Genomic DNA, 25,544 nt, shown 5'->3' with positions numbered 1-25,544 from the left:
TTGTTTTGTACTGTGTAAAGTTTACATCGGTGATAGTGCTTTCATTTGCTTTGAAAGCGTCTTCATAGGAGTCATAGTTTTCTAGTATCTCTACTTCTTTTCTCCATGCTTTAAAAATGTGTAGCAGGGACATGTAATAAAGTTCTTTATGTTGAGGAGTTTTTAATGACAATTTGATGTGATTAATTAAGCTTCGTTTGGTAGGTTTCACTAAGCTGCCTTCACAATCTGTCACTCTACATCTACCTTTTTTTTCCATCAGGTTTTATATTATTTTTGTATGTGAAGTTTAGGCTATGTGGTATAGACACATGGTTTCCAAAGTGGTACTCCTGTTTGGGTAGTATGTGTCTAGTAAATTGTTTTTCAAAATGTCATGGCTGTTGGGATCATTTTTGGCTATTGTTTCTATGTCGTCGTATGATTTGAGAACTCTTTTTCTAGATTTAGCAGGACCAAGAATTAGCCATACTATATTTTCAGATTTTCCATACAAAGCAGTACCGGTTAAAGGATCTGCAGCTTCATAGGAGCCAAATTCTCTATGAGAGAGCATTTTTATACCTAAGCTATACAATTTCTGAGATGGTGTTTTGTCCGATGATAGGTCATTCCAGAGGTCTTGAAGCTCTGTTTTTTCTGCTTTTGTTAAGTAGGCTGTAACATATCATGCAACTGCAGTGGAATTGTCTGCAATGTACTGCACTTCTATGTTTGCATTCCATAAGAGGGTAATGAATGCATTGTAATCATTGATATATTTTTCTTCTTCTGTTCTTTTTATGTAATATGTGTTCTTAGGTGATTTACCTTTAACACTATGTCTAACTGAAGACATGACGTTGTTCACTTCACCTGTTTCTGTAACTGGTCTAGGGAAACCAAAGAGCCATTTGTTGTAGTATTTCCCTTTGTTTTTGTATTTGCAACGACAATATTTGCCACATTTGTGTCTTTGAAATTGTACAATTTGTGCATGAAGGTCACTATGTGTCGTTTGTGAAGGGATTTCAGAAGTGACATATTTTTCGATAAACTGTAAAACAGTGGCATCACTGTCTCGACCAAATTTAGGAGCATCTTTAATCCATAAAAGCATGTGGATATGTGATGCTCCTCTGGCTTGGTATTTTATTCTCCAAAAGAAGTGTTGCACTTCTCAGAGGGGAGGAACAGTTTTATTACAAATAAAGTGTAGCATAGCAATGAAACTATGATGGAAATATCTTGAAACATTAACAGGATCTAGAGAGCAAAGTTCTCCAAGTGTTAGTATATCTATGTTTGTTTTGTTTGATATGCGTAGGAAATCATGTAAATCTTCCCATGCATATTCTGCACAACTTAATGTAACAAACCAAGTGGGTGGGCCAAGTTTTCTGATCATACAACGTACATCTCTGTGATGTCGGAAACAGTACTCTTTCGTACCACGCATGTTTGCTAACAGATTTGTAATGCTTGATTGTAAAACCTCATCTTTTTCTTACACTGTTTGTATTAATTGCGTAGCTGACATATTTTGAAAGTGGGTTCCTGATTTTAATGTGTGTGCAACTCTGTAACATAGAGTTGCTAGTTCACTTTCAAAGAGTAGGTGGAATATGTATTCCAGATTTTGTCTAAATCTGGGATATTCAGAATACATTTTTAACGAGCGGTATTCTGATGCTGTTATCTGAGTGGGTCTATCATCGTACCTTCCTCCTTTCTAGTTTCTAGTGCATCATCTATGTTGTCATTAGAGGGTAATGGATGAATTGTATAATGATCTAAAATATTGGATACTGTAGCAGTATCTAGAAGTGCAAATTGACCAGTTGCTGGTGACTCTTGAATTATTTCAGTTGTTTCCCTTAAGTTTTCTTCAATATTTCTTTCTTTCTAGTATTCATTATTGTCTTTTAGATAGTGCAAGGCTTGTCTAACTTTATGTAAGTCTACGAGTTGTTGCCAATTTATTTTGTCTTTTGTAGGTACACCATTTACTAAGACAATTAAAGATTGCTCTATTGGACGTTGCACTCCCAGAGTGTGCACATTTTCTTTCAGGTCTAATGGTAAATCAACTACTTGGCCACAAATGCCTTTCACCAATTCAGAGGGAGGTAATTTTGCTGTTTTTGGTTGAAGGCATATTATTGCTTGAAATGGGTGCACTGTTTGAATTATGATGCTCTCATATAAATTGAGTTATTGTAGGGGTTTTGGTAGTGGGAATAATTCCAAGTTATTTGTGATAGCACATGAAGGAGTTTGGTTGTTGTCAAGTTTTGTAGCGCAGTAACTGCAAAGTATTAAGGGTTCAGTTATTTCGTATTTGTTTTCTGCTATAAGGTAGAGAGCTAATTCAAACCATTTGGAATCTTCATTGTCTTCTATTTTGAAGGGCACTCATAAATAAATCTCAAGTTTGGAGATACTATTGGACGTAGTTTGGCGCATTTGTACAAAGGAGAGCTTCAATATCACATTCTGTCATCATAGAGGTTGGAGTGTGTACCTCTATCTCTCCTGCCAAATGCGACATTCACACTGATGTATATACGTATCTGAAGTTATCACCAGGTCGCAGAATGTGAAGGTCGGCGTGAAACCACTCCATTTCCTGTGTTTATTTTGTATGTTACATCTACAGTTTTTATGTTACTTTTATCAAAGGTTCTGTGGCAACACACACACACATAGTTTGATACTTCGGAGGATGTACTTTTAAATTTAATATTTCTTTTTTGTATGTGTGTAGTAGAAGGTTGCCATGTGTAGAATTGTTGCTAGTCTGTTGTAAAGCTATTGCATTTTGTAAGTGGCTTTCACTTCCAAAATATTTTTTCTGGATATGGTCGATTTCTTCAAGTGGGTTTTTGGCTGTACCATGTAGAAGGTTTTTATTTAAATTGGCTAGTGCTAAAGCAGGACTTTTAGCATAGTACAGTTTATAGACTATATTTCCTATAGTTGAATGATGTGTTGATATAATTTTGATATGATGGAAGGTGCTTTTGCAAATAGGTCCTAAAATGCAGGCTAATGAATGTCCTTGGAGTCCTGTGTATTTGCGCACTGGACAGGTATCCATACTTTGCAGCAGTTTCATTTTGATTTTGTCTTTGCCTTTCACATACTGATTGAGGAACTGGCGTAAAGATTTGAAAGATTTTTTGGGAATGTTACACATTATCGTGCATGGCCATTTGTATACTGGACGTTCTGGTTCAGTCAAATGAAGAGGTAATTCTGAGTTTTCTGGGGATATTTTTGTAAGCAGTATTTCTTCTTCCATTAAGGTATTATTAAGTTTTTCATAACCTCGTCCACTGCTATGTATGGCAATTGTGTTTGTTTGGTTTTGTTTGTATGCTTCTTCATTAAAATATCGTTCTGTGCTCGTGGTGTGACTCCATTCATCTCCACAGATATTTAAGAAGTTATTTTTGTTGACATTCCGTTTATTGAGAAGTCTTTTTTGTAATTTAGTAGTTAGTTTTGTTAGTGCTTTCATTCTAGTTAACACAATAATGAATAACTTTCTTTTGAGAAGGATTGCACTGTCTATCAAAGCTTCTAAGATGAAATTTCTACGGTAGGTTTGAAGGGTTGTGCATGATTTCTCTCCTGTTTTTATAAGATTCTGAAGGACTCTGTGGCGGAACATTTTTGCTAAAATACTTTTTTTGGTATGGTTACTTGCTAGTAAATCAAGATTTATAGGAGCAGTAGTAGCAGTAGTGGTAGCCGAATTCTTGTTAATCATTTTCTGTTTCGTTTTACATTTTGATAGAGGAGGCAAAGATTCTGTACTGGGAGTTTGTTTTGTTTCGCTAAATGACTGTATTAGCTGTTTTGTTTGAACTTTTTGTACAAACTCTGGTAGAGGTGGATGCTTATTTTGGACACTTTTATTTTCATTTGCTCTATTTCTGCGTTGCTTTCTACGGACTTGCTTTTTGGTAGGCATTCTTTGGGGTCTGTTGAAAAAAAAAAAAGAAGGTATGGGTTGGGCCATTCTGCAATGTATGTGTGCATGAGTGTCTGAGTATGATGGGAAAGATGTATGTGGTGGTGTGTGATTGTGCATTGGGCAGCTACAATTAGTTGGCAAGGCTATTCTTCTATTTGTGTGTTACTACATTGCGGTTCAGATGAGAGTAGAAAGTGAGCTAGTGGTGAGGAGAAGCATTAATAGTAAACCTAATGGTATAAAATTAAAACAGTTCTTTGTTTTGTAATACTAACATTCTAGGGGTTGAGTATGTTATTTGTGTTCCATAAAAACAGGGATTTGTGTGCCATTCTTCCTGCTAATCCCTGTTTAATAAATGGGGATTTGTGGGCAGAATGGTTCAGAAATCTCAGTTTTTTTGGTGCGCAAATTACATGAATGAACCACGCAGTGTGTTTGAGGAGCAGTAAGAATGTTAAGGTAGTATTGTACTTACTCTTTTTTTTTTGTGGAATGAGCAGGTTTATTCGGATATGTTGTTTGTAGTTCAGATGCTGCTGATTTTCAGGAGAGTGGTCTTCACTGCAATTGCAAAAGAAAGAAGTTAGTAATTTTGTGTGTTTATAACACTGATGTTAATTTAGATGTTGATTTTTATGTTTTTGTAGTAGTATTCTCTTTTGATATCTGAACATAGTTTATGCATGCATTTCATTTGACTATGTGCAGCCTTTATATTTTATTTACAATTTGTTAGTTCAACATGCTTTGCAAATGAGTAGAATTTTAAGTGTATGAAATTCACTTGGTTTTTTAAAGCTGTGTTGTAGATAGCAGACAGGTTTGGAAGTGACTGTTGACTGTAGTAGATGCGAAACATTTTAGTAAGTTCATTTTATAGGCAGACATGCCAACAATCGGGAGCCCCTGAGAGGGAGATTTCACCACAGCAATCGGGAACATTTATTTTTCCCATAGGATTGCATTGGGATTAGCATTAATTTAGGTGGCAGACAGTAAAAAATAGTGCGATTTTTCAATGAAAAATCGTGAGTCTCCCGCCTAAATCGGGAGGGTTGGCATGTATGTATAGGTTATGCAGGTTTAGTCACATTACTCTGTTTATATGGATTCATAAGAGTTGTACATGTAATGTGAATAAAATATGCATACCTGTAGTTTGTATTCATGCATGTGGATATGCATGCAGCTGTAAGTAGAAATCTTGGAGACTTGTAGAGTAGGTTTTGTAGTAGGTGTTTTCTAATGATATGAGACTTGTACTCAGAGTGATCAACAGTACATTTGAAGTGAGGAACTCTGATGATGGAGTTAGATGTAGAGGTCTTGGATGTGATTGGTGGATGGTTGTGTGACTGCTTAGCTGTATCCAATGAGGGAATGGCACCGAGAGTGATGTGGAAAGGGTAGAAGGGCTGACTAAGAGTTACGTGCCTCGCAGACACCGCGACTGTCCGCGGATAGGGCATGCCACATCCAGGGTTTCCAGCAAATCCAGCATGGAAAGGGGAATGTAGGGATCAGCCAATCAGATGTTGAGGTTGTGGATTTGTGTTGAAAGAGACTGTGTGTAGTGAAGATGGCAGAGGTGGAGAAAGTCAAGGCGTTGGTTCTCGGAGATATGTTTGTGCATGCTTTACAGCAGTATGCACAATGCAGGCATGTGGCAAACAATTTTGATGTTAAAGGAGTGGAGGTGGTGTGGAGTGTTGTGCCCGATTGCAATGTACAGCAAATTGTGCAAGTTTGTGAAGATATGGGCAGGATGAACGGTCCACATCTGGTAGTTCCATTTGGGCTACGTCAGTGCACCTACTTTGTTGGCAGATTTGGAACAGTTGGTTCAAGCAGTAATGAACATCCTTCCAAATGCCAAAGTAATTTTTTCTGGATTACAGGGCAATATGCGACAATACTTCTGTTTTTTTGTCCTCAGCAAAAGATTGGTAGGTGTGCAATCAACCGAGGCATGTGTGCTTTCATGCTTGTTTGTTTGTTTTATTTAGTATAGCGCTCCAGACCCAGGGGTAAATGGGCGCTTAAGGACAGGTTACATAGTTACAGTAAGTAATCAGTTATACAATTGTGGCGTTAATATGCCAAATATAATATGTACAGGCAGGTAGTAGAACACATTTCAGAATATGTACAATATATACAGTTGGTACTGAGCTTAGTCTAACTGAGGATTGCCTTTTCCAGAAGCCAACTAATGACTAGTCTTCTGAACGATTGGAAGGATTTGGTCAGTTTAATACTAAGGGGCAGGGTGTTCCAGAGTTGAGGGGCGAGGACAGCAAAGCTCAAGCCCCCCGCTCTTTTGGCGGAGAATCTGGGCACGGTGAGGCAGAGAGTGTTGGATGATCTGGTGATTCTTGTGTTTGACTTGAGGGAGAGTTTGTTGGTGAGGTACTGGGGGGCTAGGTGGTTTAAGGCTTTATAGGTGAGGCAGAGGGTTTTCAGGTCAATTTTTTTGTTGAATAGATAACCATTTGCAAGATATTCTTATGTGGGAGATGTGCTCTCTTCTGGGAATATTTAGTGCTGCTCTCAGTGCGTTATTCTGGAGGGTCTGAAGTTTCTTGATTATAGCTTGGTTGGCACCAAGGTAGAGGCTGTTGCAATAATCAAGCTTCGATTGTATGAGGGCCCTCGCCAGAATGAGGCAGCTGTTTGTAGATAGAAAAGGTCTGCAAGCCCTGATTAATTTTCCCGTGTAGGCGGTGGCTGAGGCAGTCATATTGACTTGTTTGGAAAGGTTGGTATTGGCGTCAAGGTAGAAGCCTAGGGTTTTCACATTATTCACAACTGGAATGGTGTTGCCATCTATGATGAAGTGGGAGTAATCGGGGCTGAGTTTCTGTAGGTTGTTAGGGGACCCGACTAGGAGGAGCTCTGTCTTCTCATCATTCAAGCACAGGCCGTGTGTGGCCATCCATGCCTGAATGATGGCAAAGATTTAGTTAATCCTGGTGACGTCAGTGTTGTAGTTGCCCGTGATGGTGAGGAGTATCTGGGTGTCATCTGCGTAGTTGGTGTAGGTGACACCCAGATGGTCCAATATGTCAAAGAGGGGGTTTGTAAAGATGTTATAGAGGGTAGGGGAGACACAGGACCCTTGTGGGACACCACATGTGATGGGGATGGGGTCTGCTGCAGCCACAGATGGGAAAACCCTCATGGTTCTGTTGGCTAGGAAGGATTGTATCCAAGTGACAGCAGAGGGTGAGAAATGGGCAGCAGAGGTGAGGTGGTTGCAGAGTATTTTGTGGTCAACCAGGTCAAAGGCTGGTGAGAGGTCTAGGAGAAGTAGGATAGCTGCTTTATTTTTGTCCTTGATGTCATCAATCTGACTTTTGAGGTCAACAAGGGCCATTTCTGTTCCGTGTTGAGGATGAAAGCCAGATTGACGCAGGCCTAGCAATTGGTTGATCTCCAAGTAATCTTGGATTTGCAGGTAGGCAACTCGGTCAAGAATTTTTAGCAGGAAGGGGACCGTGGTGATAGGCCTGTAGTTGGTGCGAATGGCTGGGTCAAGAGATTGTTTTTTTAGGAGGGGGAGAACCCAGGACTGTTTCAGGTTGTTAGGTACAGAGTTGGTCGAGAAGAGCTGCTTAGAGCTGGTATGTTTTTCTGTAATAATGAAAATATTGATTCCAGTAATGCTGTTTATTTTAAAGAAGATGGCATTTCCTTATCTTTTTTGGGAAATGCCATGCTGTTTTGGAATGTAAGGGTTGCTTTGGAGAAGGTTATGTGAAGATTTTAGTAAAGTAAGAAGAACCCCCCCAAAATACAAAACAACAGGTGTCTGTCAAGCATTTGCAAAGAAACCCCCAAAACGGCTCTTTTCAGAGCCAACTTCAAAGGGGAAATGGGGTACACTATTTAAATATACATTCACCACGCTCAGATTTTCGATATGTCCACAGACATGGCGGTAGTCCGCGGACAGCGTGTATTACATACAGGGATTCTGGGGTGTAGAGGCATGCAAATGAGAATGAGCGGAGCTAGGGATTGGTCAGTAAAGTTTACTGGGTGTGTTGTGTAAGGAGACATTTTGTCAGAACGTCTTTTTCCTGAGAGAAGAACAGATGGCTATGGCTGTGTGTTTCCGAAAACATATTATCTGGATTTTGGGAGACTCATGGATACATTGGTTGGAGGTGCATGTAGAACGCTGTGGAATAGCTGCAGATCTTGGATTCCCTCATGTGGAAGTGCACTGGCATGGAGTGCGTGGAATGAAGTGGCTGGACTTGGTACCTCTCTGTGCTACTTTAGAGACAGAGCATCATCCAGATATAATTATAATTCATTGTGGAGGGAACAGTTTAGGACATGTGTCTGGAATTTCTTTGCAATTTGCAATGAAAGAACGACTAGGGAAGGTCATGGACATGTTTCCAAATTCCCAAGTAATTTTTTCTCGTATTGCGCAAAGACAAATGTGGCTGCGTTCCTCATTTGGTCCACAAATGGAGAAAGGGAGGTGCAATGTCAATAAGGCTGTTTGTGCCTTTCTAAGAGATGTTGGCATGTCCTCTTTTCACAATGAAAATATTATCTTTCGTAGCACATACATTTTTCGCAGAGATGGAGTCCATCTTACTTATGCTGGCAATTAGATTTTTCTGAGAAATGTACAAAATGCATTGCGACCTTTTTTGAGAATTACAGTCATCTATTTTGCAGTAGATGTTGACGATTTCAAGTTTTTCAAACACACAAAAACACCACCAAAAGGCTCTTTTCAGAGCCACCACTTCCTCCCAGAGAAAAGTGCATTGGTTTTGCTAGGGCAGCACCCTGAAACTTTATATGTCCTAGGCCTGTCCGTGGACTTCCAAAAAATGCACAGGGCTCTGCACGGTTTATTTGCCACTTCTATTTTTAAACTGTGAAAGGCGGCTCTATAAAGAGCCTTTCTTTTGTTTTTATTTTTGTTCTTTTGTATTTATTTTGGTTTTTTACACACAACACACTAGGAGAGGAGGGGAAAGGAGGGTAATGAAGGGACACCAACCACGGGGATAAGAAAGGGCAGGTGGAGAGAGGAAGATGTAGGGTGGGCCTTACTTAGGTAGGTAGCAGGTCTTCTGGTGCTCCGTGACCGTAGTCTCGAAAGCACTTCGAAGACTCTCCCCCCTGCAGAGTACTGCGTCGCAGTACATACACAATATTGTGACCCTTGAAAGGTAAGGGTCAACAGCATTGTGAATGGCCTGTGAGGCAGCTGGAGGGATGGGCTCTCCCACAGGAGTGTCTCTTGTGTTGAGAGGAGCGGAAACAGAGGATGTGGTAGAGGAACTCAACCTACTACGTTGATCACAAGGTACAACCTTGAGAATGGCCCCACTGTGGAACGACGTTGGGTGTCGCTTCATGGATGTCGTACCAAAGCTGGACAAACCACGTCTCCCACGACTCAGCACCATTTTGCACTGTTTGCAGGTGACCTTGTTCGCACGTGCTTTCGGTACGTTACCATGAATGGTAAACAACCACCACACCCAAGACTCCCGGCGAGTGCTGGTAGTAGGGAGTTCCTCTACCTCATCCTCTTGATCCTCTTCATCCTTGTTCTCTACATCCTCACGCCTGTTCCCCTCTGAAGGCGCTTGGGAGGCGGTGGAGGGTTTGGGGGTGGTGCTGAGGTAGATGTAGCAACAGCAGCCATGGATGCCATCAGGGTTGATGAGATAATCTCAGCAAGAGCAGCAAAGGCAGCAAAAGTCAATCTGCAATAGCCAGAAGTACAATGCAGATCAGCTCTGGGGTGTGGCCTTTTATAGTGGTGGAGGGGTGCGCTTTGCGGACTGATTGAACACCGAAAAAAGTTCAAAAAGTTCCAAAAAGTATGTGGAAAGCCAGGGTCATTGTCTACAAACATGTGCAATGGTGAATTCTTACTGTAAAATAATTTGGATTGTCTGAAAAGGTTCTCTTAAAATGTTGGGGAACCGGACAGTGTCCGCAAATTAGGACACACGCTCAGCAGGGGTGCGGTCACATGATGACATGGGGAACACGTCCGCGAAGGGAATGGGTGACGGACAGTGTTAGGGTCCTCAAACAAATGAAAAGTGCGACACAAGTGAGACGGACAGTTACGGACAGGCGCAATGTTCTCAGGATTTACGGGTGTGGTGAGCATGTGCGTAGATGTTCTGCAGACTGTACGGACAGGTATAGTGTCCTTAGGACACCTCCATTTTGTTTGACTACGAACATCCCAGACACCGGGTGTGTTCTAAGAACAGTTCCATCTTGGTTGCGAACGGTACAGACTGGTATAGTGTCCTTAGGACATCCCCATTTTGTTAATTCCGGACATTCCGGACAGGTGCGCTGTCTGCGGACACTTTAACTGCTTGTTAAAAAAATAAAAAATAAACAAAGAATTTAATTAAAAGACACAATATTTTGAAAGAGAGGGGGAAGCAGAAACTGATACAAATACAGGGGAATTAGGGGTTTGGAGAGGATGGATGGGAGGGGATGAAGGGATGGAATTCTCATCAAAACGTTTTTCTTGGTGTTGAGGGTTTGGGGATAGTTCACTGGGACATGGAGAGGGGGAACAGGTACATGTGGGACAATGGTATTTAATTTTTTCTTTTATGTGGTCCTCCACAAAATGTTTCAAAAGGTTTAAATTTTCCATGAGCATGTCCATTTTTTGTTACTTGCGCTGCAGAGTATTTTCCAATCTGTCTTTTGGTGTATTATTTTCAATTTTGTATGGTCTGTTAAAAAATAATATATATGTTAAGTACACATAAAGTATTGATTATTAATTTGCTTATATAGAGAAGTGTCTAACATTAGTATCACTGTCTTCAGACATTTCGTCACGTGGAAAATGTTCCTCAAGCCATTCCAAAGTACTGCACATTTCTGTGTAAAAAACACAAATATATTAATTTTAGTGTACCTAATACAAAAGTTTAGAAATATATAAGAAAAATTAAGTTTACTTACTAGTTTGTGGTAAGTTGTATTCTTACTGTTGTGTAGGTCTACTGTTGCTCCTAGCTGTGCAGTTTCTGTGAGGTAATAATGTTGGAGGCATATCTTTTTTTGTTTTGGTATATTCCATTTTACTACATATGGGGGCCGATTCATGGAACAAACGTGCGCCATAAATCCCAGCGCAAGCAGGCGCAAGGAGGCGCAAGCGTGAGAAAGCAAGCGCACGCGTGCGATTCAAGGAAGGCGCTGCGCTACTTTCCCACTAGTTGTGCGCCAAATCCGTGCATGGCGCACACGTCTCCAAACAGCGTGCGCTAAGCGCACAGCGAAAGCGCACATAGCGCGGCGCGCACACAACAAAAGTAGGCGGAACAGGGGGCGTAACACGCGGGATGGGGAATATAACTGGGGAATATAACTGCAGGAAACTACACGGAACACCCACACGCAAACAACCCGTATTCATGGATTCGAATATGGGAAACCCGCGCACAGCAAAAGACGCGCACAGGCGTCAACGTGTCCGCCACACGAAGGCAGGCCGAAGCATCCCCGCGCACAGTATAAAAGTGTGCGCAAACAACAAACACATATATACAGCTACGATGAATGCCCCATTTGTCGCAGCACTGATCGTGGGACATCGCAGGAGGAGGAGAATAGCCAGGGCACGCATTTTTTCACCACGGACAAGCCTTTTTGGGATGCCTGATGACCAGGTCTATGGCAGGTATAGGTTTCCACCCCGTATCATCCTAGACCTGGTCAGGGAGTGGGAAGATGAGCTAACATCCCCCACCCTCTGCTCCCAAGCATTGAGCCCCTTGGAGAAGGTGCTCAATGTCCTGCATTTTTTGGCCACTGGGTCTTTTCAGCGGACTAATGCCATAGTGGGGGGGGGGGGGTATCACAGGCCACGCAGTCAAGCTGCCTACACCAGGTCTTGGAAATCATGACTGTACGCCCCTCAGTCCGCAGGCACATATACATGCCAGAACACCCGCAGAAAGGCAGGCCATTGGCCAGGACTTTTACAGGGTGGCACACTTCCCCAAAGTGCTCGGTGCCATAGATTGCACCCATGTGGCCCTACGTCCACCTAGGGCCACTGAGCACATCTACCGAAACTGCAAGCACTGGCATTCCATCAATGTACAGGTGGTATGCAATGCAAAGGGAATCATCACCTCTGTCTATGCAAACTACCCTGGCTCCACCCATGACAGTTTCATATACAGAATGTCCCCCCTGAGCCGGGCCCTGGAAGCTGGCCAGCATGGCGACACATGGCTCCTAGGTGAGTACAAAAGCCCGTGCACATGCATGCATGTCACACACACACACACACAAATACACAAACCCCAATAATCACAACCATTATCACCTCTACAGGGGACAGTGCCTACCCTCTGAGCAACCACATGATGATGCCAATCCGGAACCCCACCACACCACCTCAGGTAAGATACAACGCGGCCCATATTGCAACCAGGGCCATAGTGGAGCACACATTTGGAGTGCTCAAGCCACGCTTCCGCTCCCTTGACCGCTCTGGCGGGCAGCTACTCTATGCACCCCCAGTAGTGTGCAGGATCATTGTGGCAGTATGTGTCCTGCACAATTTTGCAACACGGCAGGGCGTACCAGTGGACATGGTGGTGCCCCCACATCCCCAACCACAGGCACAGGCGCTGCCCATGGGAGGGGATAGGGCACTTGGCGAGGAAGCACAGACCCAACTCGTGGACAGATTTTTCACCTAAACTCCCCACCCTGCGGATTCCACACAGGCCTGGCACATATAAGGTGACAATCGATGATGACAAAGAGACAGTCAACTGTCACAACCTTACCACCCTGAGATTGTTGCCATGGAATTAAACACAAGCAATCCTGTGTGACCAAAAGGCACACATGCAAGGTGTGAATCACACAGACCTGCCAAACAGGCCATGGCTATCACTGGTATGTCACTCAAACCCTCCAAAACCACAACAGGACATGGCAAGCAATAGCCATACACCAACACAGTAACAATAAGGTACACATTGCCATGTGCAAAATGTAAATTGGCATCAGACAATGATGCCTGACATGGAATCCGATTAAATGACTGACCAACAACCTCCCACCCAAAATAAGTCATACCCAAATGCATTCCAAATGTTGTAGTTGAAACATAACAATGAATGCCTGTCTACATGCACAATGTGCATTGCAAAATCAACACTGCAGCTACTGTGTGCCGTGTCCACCTCCTGCAACACACTGCTCAGCACACAGCACAGTGAACAGCCATTGTGTGTGATGCACACCCTGAGCATGACATCTAAGCGACAAACTACATAAAAAACCAAAAATGTACAGGATCCACAAATGGTGAGAGAACATGTGCTGCAGGGACACAGTGGGCACCAGAAGGCAAACATAGTGTACACGTGGACATGGAAGGGTGGTGGTACATGTAGTGGATCATAGTGCGAGCGTGTTGGTCAGTAGGGACATGCACTCAACATATGCATGTGAAATCAAGTGACCATCAGTGTTGTCTACACATCACATGTGAACATTCACCATGTGTATACCCCAGCATGTCAAACCACAACTATCCCCTCACACCTGAAAGGTAAACACAATACATGAACAGGCATTGATCAGCAGAATACATCATGTACATAGGAAAGCACAATTACAATTTCAGGGTGCCCATCACACTGCAGGGCAAGGCAACTATCAACAACAAAACAACCCCCATCCCTCACAAATCACCACGACCCACTGAACAACTGCATCTGGGTCATTCATCGTACATCCTTGAATTCCACCTGGCCACAGGATCACCCTTCCCCTTTGTCACCATCTCCCACCTTGTGTGTAAAAAGTTGCCAGCACCTTCAGAGTCCACCTAGAGTTGCAAAAGCACAAAATCCAAGAGAACTCAAAGCAGGACAACACAGAAGCCAAGCAAATACACTGCAGGCAGTAAAACAAACCAGAACAGCCTCCAGTAGATGACTTCAAGTAGCAGTACGCCACAAAGGCCAAGTACGACCACATTGATGTCAACAACCAAGGTAGCACAGAAAAACAATGTCACTACAAGATCTGAACCATGTGTGGTACATAACATAGAATGATGCAACACAAGCGGATGTCTACTGTCACAGCTCCCGTGTACAGGTGCAGGAGTGGCACAAAACAACCACCCCCACCGTGGTCTGGGTGCCTGCAAGGTCTAACTCACACAGGCCTCTGAGACCCTGGAGGGGAAGGAGGGTCAGGGATATGCAGTCGGCGCAGGCATTGGCATACTGGAAAACGGGAATGAGGGGCAAGAGAGGGGAGTAGGATTGACACGGAAATGTAGGGAATGCACCAAAATGTAGTACACACATTAACACATACACAAATCGACAAAACTTGTTCACATGCACATAGCAGCAAATTACTCAAATGAAAGTCAAAGAGAAACTTATCTCTGGGGTGAGTGCTGTCCTCCTGCCTCCACACTCTCTGGTCCGATAACAGGAGCAGTTCAATGCTGCAAAGAGAGCCACAGTTAATAATCTGTGCATGCCCAAAACACACAAACACACTACCAAATATGCCCCAAAATAACAAAATACACTACAAACAGACAAACCTGTGTGGATGCTTCATCCCATACATAACATTACCCCTCTGATGGTTCATACACAGTCAATGCAGTAAGTCAGGCACCGGTGGGTGCGTGGCAAATGGAACACCAATGTGTCATGATTCACACAACATGCAATGTTCCCTGTGTAAGCAGACAGACGCATATAGCAAGGTCTGACTTCAGAACAAGTCCTGTACCACCATGACCAAAATAAAGTAGCCAGGGCATGTATCAATTTCTACTTGGAAATGAAATGCACTGCACCCGAGTCTGTCCCTTGCTGTCTGTCCCTGTGAGCTGCTTCATTCCATGTATTGGAATGCTACATGGCTAATACAAGTGTCTCAATGGACCATGGTGGACCGGAGGGTATGTGCCACTGCCCCTGCAGGTGCCCCAGACAACTTTCACATCAACTAGCCATCAGTCCATTAACACATCTGAGCTGTATTGTGCGCTTCTACACCAATATTTGTCCCAAGTTCACCATCAGTGCTGCTACTAAGCATGCATGTTCAACTGGCCAGGTGGAAGGTTTGCTGTGTTGTGACCCCCCTGTGCTGCTCACCTTGCCTGGAGTCCCTTGAAACACGTCATCGATTTTCGGATGTATGATCGCAATCCCTGTGCCTCTGCCTGCGCACACATGCGCATGTCGGCAGCACCAAACGTGTCCTGATTCCAGACGTCCAATGGCCCATGTATGCTGGCAAAGGTGGTCTTGAGGCTCATCCCCCTGCAGAAAGTGCATGAAACACATGATTAATGCTTAATATTCATCAGAAAATGTGAAGGCAGGCATCACATGCAATGTGCATTCAATGGGTAGCATATCTACAAGCAAAGCACCTCTCCACCCAAGTGCAAAAGCAGGGATGCCTAGCATGGTATCAAAAGGCTGAGCATAGACCTGTGCATTGACAGACAGTGTTGACTAGCATCAACAGCTTCATGTGAGTCAAGTGACAACACTGCAAATGATGATGGGACAGTAAGCAGGACACATGATGAAACCTCTGGAGTCCACCCACGTGTGAAGAAGACACTACACCAGTTGGACAGAGTCATTGGCCTTTAAACAGGCTGAGGCCTGTGACCCTCACAGATTGTCAGACCCTAAACATGTGTGCAACGCAGTACTGAGCCACAGTTGACATGGGAAGGCAGATGAAATGCCATGCAATTTAGGTCATCCTGGACTTGTATTACAGTCATCATCCAGTCATGGACACATACGGGCATGAGTGGAATGCACAAGGAGCATGAATGGGCACTCATGTCCCTGCGGGGCATCTGACCTCTGCACAGTCCAAGTGAGACACCCTGCATCAAGTACTAAAGATGTACCACAATGGATATGCCTGGCAGATTGGCCGCTGGATGTTAGCATGTACACAGGAGGCATGAACAGGGAAGTACTCAACGGCAATATTGTAGCAGACCAGTGCTAAGGTGGAATTGGGGCGCAGAGCAGGTGGTTGAGGGGCAATTCAGCATGCCTACATTGGGTACCCCTTGCAGGTAGATTACACATGCACGTCAGTCATGCTATGCATAGTTCCTGGGCTGAGAGGAAGCATGGACCGGAGGGGCAAACTGGTAACCAGCATGTGAGTAGGATGCAAAAGTGGTGATGTGGACAGTCCCCGTCTGCTCCACATGTCCACCATCCAGCAGAGTAGACATGCATCAGGGAAGCATTGCATTACTCACACATCATAACCATGTACACGTGACATGTAGTGGGAGTCATGCACATCACATCACACAAGTAAAGCACACACGTCCTCCACAAACACGCATCAATACTCACTGGACTGTGCATCAAAGTCCGGCATCTCTCCCACTCCTTCGACCAATTCTGATGGTATGAATGAGTGTCTCATGCGGAGTGAGGTCCAGAGTCAAGTTGTAATTTGAGGCACGCTTAGCCTTAGCGCTGTGCTTGAGGTCATTCCAACGCTTTTTGCACTCTTGCGCCGTGCGCACCTCATGGCCGAATGCACTCACATGTTCCGCAACTTGCTTCCAGTGGGTATCACGGTGGGCAGCCGTAGTCTGACAATTGGCACCCACTAGCATGCCACGGCTGTGGTCCCGCACGTAGTCCACGAGGTAGTCCAGTTCCTGGTTGCAGAAAGGCTTCTTCCCCAACGTGCAGGAGGTCATGGCTGTGTGTGGGGTCCCAGCCTGTCCTGCAGCTGCAACCTTCCTCCTCTTGGATTGTGGCGCAGACCCTGGCTGGCTGATGCCGCCCTGATCAGCATGCCAGTGGGACCGGTGGATTGAGCCAAGGGAGTGGCAGGTGGAGGGACGACCAAGGCCTGACTTGCGTCAGTTGCGGCTGGGTGCCCATTAATGGACCCTGCGCAACAACATCCGCTGTGGCAGGGTCATTGACCGTGACTGTCCTGGTTGACAGACTCACAACCGGGGTGTTGTTGGGTGCATCTGCCCCTGCCCTTGCCAACACCCGGCTGTTCGGGGCAGCAGATGACATTACTGCCCCAGGGACACGTGTCTTGGTCAAGGCAGCCCTGCATGCCCCTACGGTTTCCCTCCGGGCCTGTTGGAAATCTTCCAAGGGCTCTTCAATTGGCAACGCAGCCTGCGCTGGCAGACCCTGAGCCTGGGAGGTGGTGTCCACAGCTGCACCTGCAGCTACCACTAACCTTGGGCCTGTGGCAGTCGATGAAACGGACTGCCGGGTCACACGGGCGCCAGTGCCAGATGCAGAAGCTGCATCTCCCAGAACCACAGGGGGTGGTGGCATGACTGCACCGACACATGGCACAACATCGTGCTCAAGTGGCAGACCCCTGCCTCTTCCCCCTCTGCGGCCATCCTGGACAACCTGGAGTCCCCCTACTCCCTGGTCACCCCTGCCACATCCCTGACCACGCCCACCACGAGGAGTACGCCCAGCTGAGGCGCCCCTCACCTTTGGTGGCCTCCCAACCATGGCACAGATGGAGTAGTGCCGGCACAGATGGAGTAGTGCCAATGGGAGGTGTACACCACAATTGACCTGGGCAATTGGGGTGAAGGGGGTGGGATGCAAGATCTTAACAGCCCCCCTGCACCTGCAAGGCTGTATGTGACCCCGGTGATGTAGTGATGGGTCATGCTACGCTAGGCACCCCAAAACTCCAGTAAAACCGTGCACGCAACCCTGCAGCCTACGTGCGTGGAATCAACCTCCCGCAGTACGCGGTGGCACACAGTAACACGAAAAACGCGTGTGACCTCGAAAACGGGTGCGATACAGAGGGGCACCCGCAGTGGGAAAAATAGCATGCGCAACTCGCTGTCTGACTAGCGCGATGCAGAAAAACACGCAAAGCCAATACCCCCGCCAAAAGAGATACGTCCTCGATCGCTGTGAAGATGTGATGGCACGTGAAACAACACAAAGCAGCTACACACGTCTGTCTCCACGAAAGGCACATACAGCAAACTGCTGGCCCCGCTCACCTTTAACCTGTGCTGAGGGAAACGCAGTGCGCATCATGTCACTTACGCGCGTAGGCCCTTTCCTCGGATTACATGCATTCACACACGGACGTGCAGTTTTTTCACGCGCATTGAACCACTATGCCCACGTCACGAGGGAAACGCCCGCGCGCGTACGTGCTTACATGCTAAGGGCCTTTGGTCCAATGAAATGCTGGACAAATGCAGGTGTGGGAGCACACATGTTTGAATTTCTGTGTATGTACATTGGCATGGTTGTGGCATGGATGGTGGTTCCTAATGTATGTATCTGCACTGTGTACATGTGCATGTGTGTGTACTTGACGAGTGTGCAACTGTGATGCAACATGGATGCATGTGACACTGATATGTAGAAGGCTGAATGGCAGATCTGACATGTATGGCGATCTCATCACTGCAACAGTTGGACGAGATGTAGACATGCATGTAAGTGTGGTGGCGTGTGTGCATGTCTACTGCACTCCCTGTGTTTTATGTGATGTCTGGCTCACCTTTGGATGCTCATGCTGTTGTATGTGTATGGATGGTGCTGGCTGTTGTGATATGGCTGTGGAATTGCTCATGTGTGTGAGTTGAAATGACATGTGTGTTGGGGATTGTGATGCCATGTCTGAAGTTTGACACTGCCACTCATGTGCAACTCTCATGTGTGTTTCAGTCCATTGTACAGTGCCCTGATGCCTGTGTCCTATCTCTCCCTGTCTGCAGCGTCAACTGATGAAGAGGGCGACGGAGGAAGATGGCACGGAGTCATCCAGGTTGGTGGGGGGTTTGGTGGAGGAGGAGGCCATGCAAGGGACAGACACGGGGTCTGGAGTTGGGGATTCCACTGGTGCTAGTGGTGCAGTGCAGGGGAAGGGACAGGAGACAGCACAGGCCACCGCGGAGGTGCCTGTGTGTAATCCTGTCCCCGATCCTGTGACTGCATCATCCTGCACCAACAGGGATGCCTATGTCCAGACCCATTTTCAGGGAGGGGGATCTGCTTACAACAACTGGCCTTCCTCTCCCTGCGGACGTGGCTATCCGGGACTGGGTTGAGTCTGTCCTGAGTGGGATGGCGTTGCGTCAACGGGGCATGCGAGGGGACCTGCCGTGTTTTCGTGAGGACACTGCACGTCATCTCGAATGCCTCGTTGACCGCCTAGACCTACTGGGACAGCTCACCAGAGCCGGATTCCTCCGTTTGTTGGACCTTGTTCCGACCCACTCCTCACCTGAACCCCCTATGCGCCAGTCGTCCTCCATGCCATCTTCCCACCCATGTATCACCTGGGTACCCTGCAGAGCTGCCTTTGACCCTGCGGCCATCCTGGTGGAGGACACATCCCTGCCACAGTCGGGAGTCGGACGTCCAGTCGGGTGGCCACATAAACAACTGCACCCCAGCCGTAGGAGGATGTGCAGGCAGCAAGAGCCAGGGCACAAGCAGAGGCACAGCACCAGCAGCAACAAGGTGGGAGCCTTGATGGCTCGGGGCCTTCAACATCGGAGGGGCAGGCATCGGCCAGAGGGCAGGAGGACCCAGGACTGGAAGTGTCTTCCGTGTGGCAGCGGTTAGGCCATGCTATAGATGCGGAGCGGCAGCGGGCGGAAGAGGCGCGGCTCACCATGGTCAGGGTGGAGTTCTCCATGCGTCGGGCGTTGAGGCGGGCAGAGTGACTCGAGGCAACTCTCAGGGAGTTTGAACAGGCCAAGAGTGCCTCCCTGCGAGACCTCGGGGCCAGGGCAGAATTAGTTAGGTAGTTAGATAGTGTTAGGTTTCCTTTCCTTTTCTTTTTTCTTTTGGTTGCTCTTGGACAATGAACCACGTTTTGTATATAGTTTTTTATTAGGTAGTATTTTTGGTAGGTTTCATTTCATCAGTTGGGCTCATGGACCCTGGATTGTTCATTTGTACATAGTTCACCATTGGATTTTTCACATTTTTTTTATTTTCACCATGGAGCAATGGATTTCACTTTCTTTTTTCCTTTGGATTTGCTTTGTTGGACTGTGACTTTGGACACCATTTCTTTTGGATTTCTTTGGATTATGATTTCTTCTTTTTTATTCTTTTACGGACAGGCAGCATTTCTTTATTATTCCCATTGTTGTGTGTTTTTTTGAAATTACATTCATGTTGTGTTTAATACATTTTTTTCTTCATACTTCGATGTGTGGTATTATCTCATTGGTTTCATGCATGTCATGATATGGGTTTTCACATTCACTTTCACCCATTGTGTGTGTGTGACGGACATGTGTTCATTTACATACTTGCCTTTGGGGTTGTATCATGTAATTGCCTTTTCTATGTGGGTGGATGCAATACTTGGTTGGGTCTTTGGGCTGGGGAGGCTGGCCATAAGGGCCATGATTGAGGATCGTCATGACGTGGGGGCAGGGGGACATGAGTGGGACATGAGTGGGGGCCTGCTGGCAGGTGCCCCGCAACTGCTGGTGGTGGTGGTGCAGGGGGACATGAGTGGGGGCCTGCTGGCAGGTGCCCCGCACTGCTGGGGGGTGGGGGTGCAGGGGGACATGAGTGGGGCCTGCTGGCAGGTGCCCCGAACTGCTGGGGGGTGGGGGTGCAGGGGGACATGTGTGGAACATGAGTGGGGGCCTGCTGGCAGGTGCCCCGCACTGCTGGGGGGTGGGGGTGCAGGGGGACATGTGTGGGACATGAGTGGGGGCCTGCTGCTAGGTGCCCCGCACTGCTGGGCGGTGGGGGTTCAGGGGGACATGAGTGGGACATGAGTGGGGGCCTGCTGGCAGGTGCCCTGCACTGCTGGGGGGTGGGGGTGCAGGGGGACATGTGTGGGACATGAGTGGGACATGCTGGCAGGTGCCCCGCACTGCTGGGCAGTGGGGGTGCAGGGGGACATGTGTGGGACATGAGTGGGGGCCTGCTGGCAGGGGCCCCGCACTGCTGGGGGGTGGGGGTGCAGGGGGGCATGTGTGGGACATGAGTGGGGGCTTGCTGGCAGGTGCCCCGCACTGCTGGGGGGTGGGGGTCCAGGGGGACATGAGTTGGTGATCAGTAGTGCAAGCTGACATGTGGCTTGGCTGGGATGCATGCCCATAGTGGATGGGCTGCCTGCGGGACATGACCAGGGGTGCAGGGTAGTCCCCTGTGGTGTGGGCTGCCTGCAGGGGCCGTGGAGGGTGTAGAGGGTACCAATTCACGTGTAGGACTCCCCGCGCACCCCTGAAATACACGTACCCTGCTCATATCGCATGTGAAACTTCCTGTGAACCCCAGTAATACACCTACCCCACTCGCACAGGGCCAATCGCGTGTGAAACCTCCCGCGAACCCCAGTAATACACGTACCCCACTCGCACAGGCCCTTTCGCGTGTGGAACATCCCACGAACCCCACTAATACACGTACCCCACTCGCACAGGCCCTTTCGCGTGTGGAACTTCCCGCGAACCCCAGTAATACACGTACCCCACGCCCACAGGCCCTTTCACGTGTGGAACTTCCCGCGAACCCAGTAATACACGTACCCCACTCGCACAGGGCCAATAGCGTGTGTAACTTCCCGCGAACCCCAGTAATACACGTTCCCCGCTTGCCGTGCTGGTACAGGGTTAGCGCAGCCCTTTGCGCTGGATTGGGGATTTTGATGGCTTTTACCTGTGCAAGGGGCGTTCTTGGGGGCGTAACTGGCGCTGCTGCAGGGTCGCTGCGCCACTGTGCACCACGGCTGGTTTTGGTAGCTAAAATCCATGAATACGCTGTGCGTGGAAATGGATTTTAGCGCACGCAGCTGGCGCAGACAATTGCACGCGCACACTGTGCACCAGCCGCGTGCGCCACTTGTGCGCTAAATTCTATGAATTACCCCCATGGTATTTAAATGGATGGTTGATGTGTTTCAAATATAGGTTCCACTTATTTAGTATTACATATAATGTGTTTATGTGCTGCTTTTTGAACTTGTGCAGTGTTTATATGGCATGATAGAACAAATTAAGATACCCCCTGAGTGTTTGGGTAGTGTTGATGTCCGCGTCCGTTCGTGGACATACGCACAGTCCGCGAACATCAAAATCATTATGTTCTATGTTACATGTATATAAAGTAAGGGATTCCTAGTAAACATCTTTCAAATTCACACTATGAATATGTATATTCAGTAAAAAAAACTTTGTTAAAGGGACGTTATGATTAAGTTGCGCTACTAAAAACCTCTGAAATTCAGTGCACGGTGGTGGCGCGAGTTATGGATGTTTAGCTTACCATAACTGGCGAATTTCTGGGGTTTTTCGATTTTACTTGAAACCATAACATCCCTTTAACAAAGTTTTTTCTTTGATTTTCAAAGGTTTTTATTAGTGCAACTTAACCATAACACCCCTTTAACAAAGTTTTTTCAGTGAATTTCAAAGGTTTTTATTAGTGCAACTTAACCATAACACCCCTTTAACAAAGTTTTTTCAGTGAATTTCATAGGTTTTTACCAGTGCATGCTATTTTCCTACAACTTACTAATATCATACTTACCCAATATAGCCATGTTTGTGTCCAATTTACAAAGTGTCACCTTAAAACTCTGCCATTTCCCACCTTCTGGAATCATTTTTAACACTTCTATACACTTTTTGCAAGTATTTAAACTAGTTTTGCATCTGTAGACGCCTATGGACATCTGACTTCATGGAGGACCTTCCGGACAGTGCCACATGACCATACGCTGGCGCGTGGCATGATGACGTGTCCGAGAACCCGTCCGGACTTCACGATGCACAGCTCCAACACCTATACCTACTCATTATCCATTAACAATCTAGTACACAGTACATACTTTTAGCAAAACTGCTATTTATCTTAAAATGGCATCAGCTAATGCCATCCCTCCTCCCCAAGAGCCACCACTACTGCTGTAATCAAGGAGAATGAGAAACACTGCCCCCTACCTTAGAAATAACACACGTGCAACATTTTCCCTTGTCCACCTACCCCTCCATATTAGTGTTTGGTTCCTCTTCCCTCATTTCCCTTCCCACCTTTGTTCTTAGCTCTACTGCCAAAAGAAATACATACAAAAACAACAAAAGACATATTCCATTAGGAACCACCTTTCACAGTTAAAAAATAGAACTAAAAAAAAAATGTACATACTCCATCTACTTTATATTTCTCAGTAAAGTACATAGGGCCTCATTACGACCCTGGCGGTAAGGGGTTTACGCCAGCGTTAGCTGCGCCGACCCCTTACCGCCAATTACGAGGTCCCCTAGCGCCATGGTGCTTTTAACACCTGCTTTTAGCAGGTGTTAAAATCCATGGCGCTAAGGGACCATGGAGTTAATTACGCCACCGTAATTTACGGTGGCGTAATTAACGCCTTCCCCACTCCCATTATGCCCTATGGGGCAAAAATGGGAATGGGGAAGGGTAAATGGGGATTGGGGACTTACCGCCCCGCCAAGGTCGGAATGGGGCGGTAAGTCCGCCAACCACCATGGCGTAAACGTAGTTTACGCCATGGTGGTAAAGTCACGGCCCAGTCACGGCTGGGTCGTAATGAGGCCCATAGACTCAATAAGATTTTCAAACATTTCCATTTGCATTTTGTGTTATGCTAATGGGAATATTGTGGCGTTCATCTTCCGTTCCAGGGACTGGAACGGTGGATACCAGCCCAGCAGCCCAAGTTATCAGCTCAAGCGAAGAGAGGGTGGATAACGAGGTCTCTGGACCATTATCCCCCCCATTCCAGCCCCTGAAATGTGGGATGAAGGCCATTAGCAACCTAGGTTCCCCAAAGCGGCAACCCGGGGTGCTAAAAAGAGGATTTTTCTTCCTACACCGGGACGCCTCCGATGTCCCGGTGTAGGAAGGAAAATCCTTTACCAAGATGGCCACCATGGAAAGGGAAGGTGAGGGTTCCATACAGGGCCCCTCTTCGCTTTCCATGGCAGCCTGCAGTAGGCAAAAAGAGAACCCTATGACATTTTTCTTCCCTTTCAGATCAGCACAATCTGGCCACTGCCCATGGCCACAGGCTATCCCTCAATTACTAAAGGTATACCGCTATTTTTTGTAGCTACATTATGACACTTGTCAAAAAATAAAACACTGGCACATTTGCAAAACCATGCTTGTAGGTCCTTGCCAATGCTCCTTTCGCAAGTTTGCAGGAAATCCACCCATGTTTTATTTTTTCAAAAGTGTCATATGTATGCACATACAATCGTCATATAACCTAGCCCCCACTTGATAAAATCAATTCAGACGTTACAAAAACATCTATATCTAGATCTATAATCTTTTTGCAAACCTTTGTGTAGATTTGTCAAATGGCACCACATTCATAAGCCTTTACAATATTTTGGGACGCCCCCTTTAATTTTGCTCCCTCTTGACAGAATCCCACCAAACTTTGCAAACTCACTCAGAATCCGGTCAGAAATATATATGCAGTTCCATAAAGTGGGGCCAAAGTTATAAGCCATCCAAGATCTGCATTTCACCAACCCTGTAATGCTGAGGTGGTCGCCAACTTTACAGGACAGTTCGCTGACTTTTGTGGCAAAAAACACCTTTTTGCTTCTTGCAGCCGTATCCCATTCCATCCTCATCACCCCTCACCTCCCCAGAGATTATTTGATAAGTTTGACAAGTGCAATATTGTGTTTTTTCATGTTTTTACCGCAATGTCCGTGGACACCAGCCGCTGTCCGCCAATCCAAGATGGCGGGCATTTCCAAAAATCAGACGCACCTCACGCTTCACCCCAGCCAATCAGCGACACGTCACATGTCTGCAGACATGACGCAAGCCGATTAGCCAATCTGTGTCCTGTCCGCGGTGCGAACAGGGAAATGTGTCCATTGAGCGGACATAGATATCACAAATTTTTTTTTTAGACCTACTTTTGGGTCGTTTTTTAAATAACTACTGGACGGATTTCCACCAAATTTACAAAAGCACGCTTTCGGGACCAAGCCGCTGCTTCTGCTGCAAATGTGGTGAAAATCCGTCCAGCGGTTTGGGCTGTAGGCGTGAGCAAAGTTTTTTCTCCATTCAGTCTATGGGAAAAAAAGACATTCTGGGACCCCACCTATAACTTTGCCCCCCCCCTGGACGAAACCTCACCAAACTTTGCATGAAAATTCAGAGTGGGCCATACTCTTTTTTTTGCAAAGTTTGGTGTGGATTCGTCCAGGGGGAGCGAAGTTATAAGCTGCCCAGAAAGTGCTCTTCCTATGAGATGAGCAACTTAACCATAACTACATGGCCGCTACCGCAGGCCATGTAAAATTATATATATATATATATATATATAATAATATTGCGGGAGTGATCCTTCCTACAAATTCTCCTTCACAACGGTCGCCGGAATGAAAGAAATGCTGGAACTATGCGGTCCCGACACGCTCCTTCTTCCGTGACCAGGCAGCCCACTATGGGGCTCACTGTAGGGTTACGGTTGCTGGAGCACTAGCCCTGTCGGGACCGCAACTCTCCTG

Source organism: Ambystoma mexicanum, chromosome 9 (assembly GCF_040938575.1).
Source record: "Ambystoma mexicanum isolate Mex_15411 chromosome 9, UKY_AmexF1_1, whole genome shotgun sequence".
NCBI lineage: Eukaryota > Metazoa > Chordata > Amphibia > Caudata > Ambystomatidae > Ambystoma > Ambystoma mexicanum.
Note: the sequence above shows the minus strand (reverse complement) of the source record.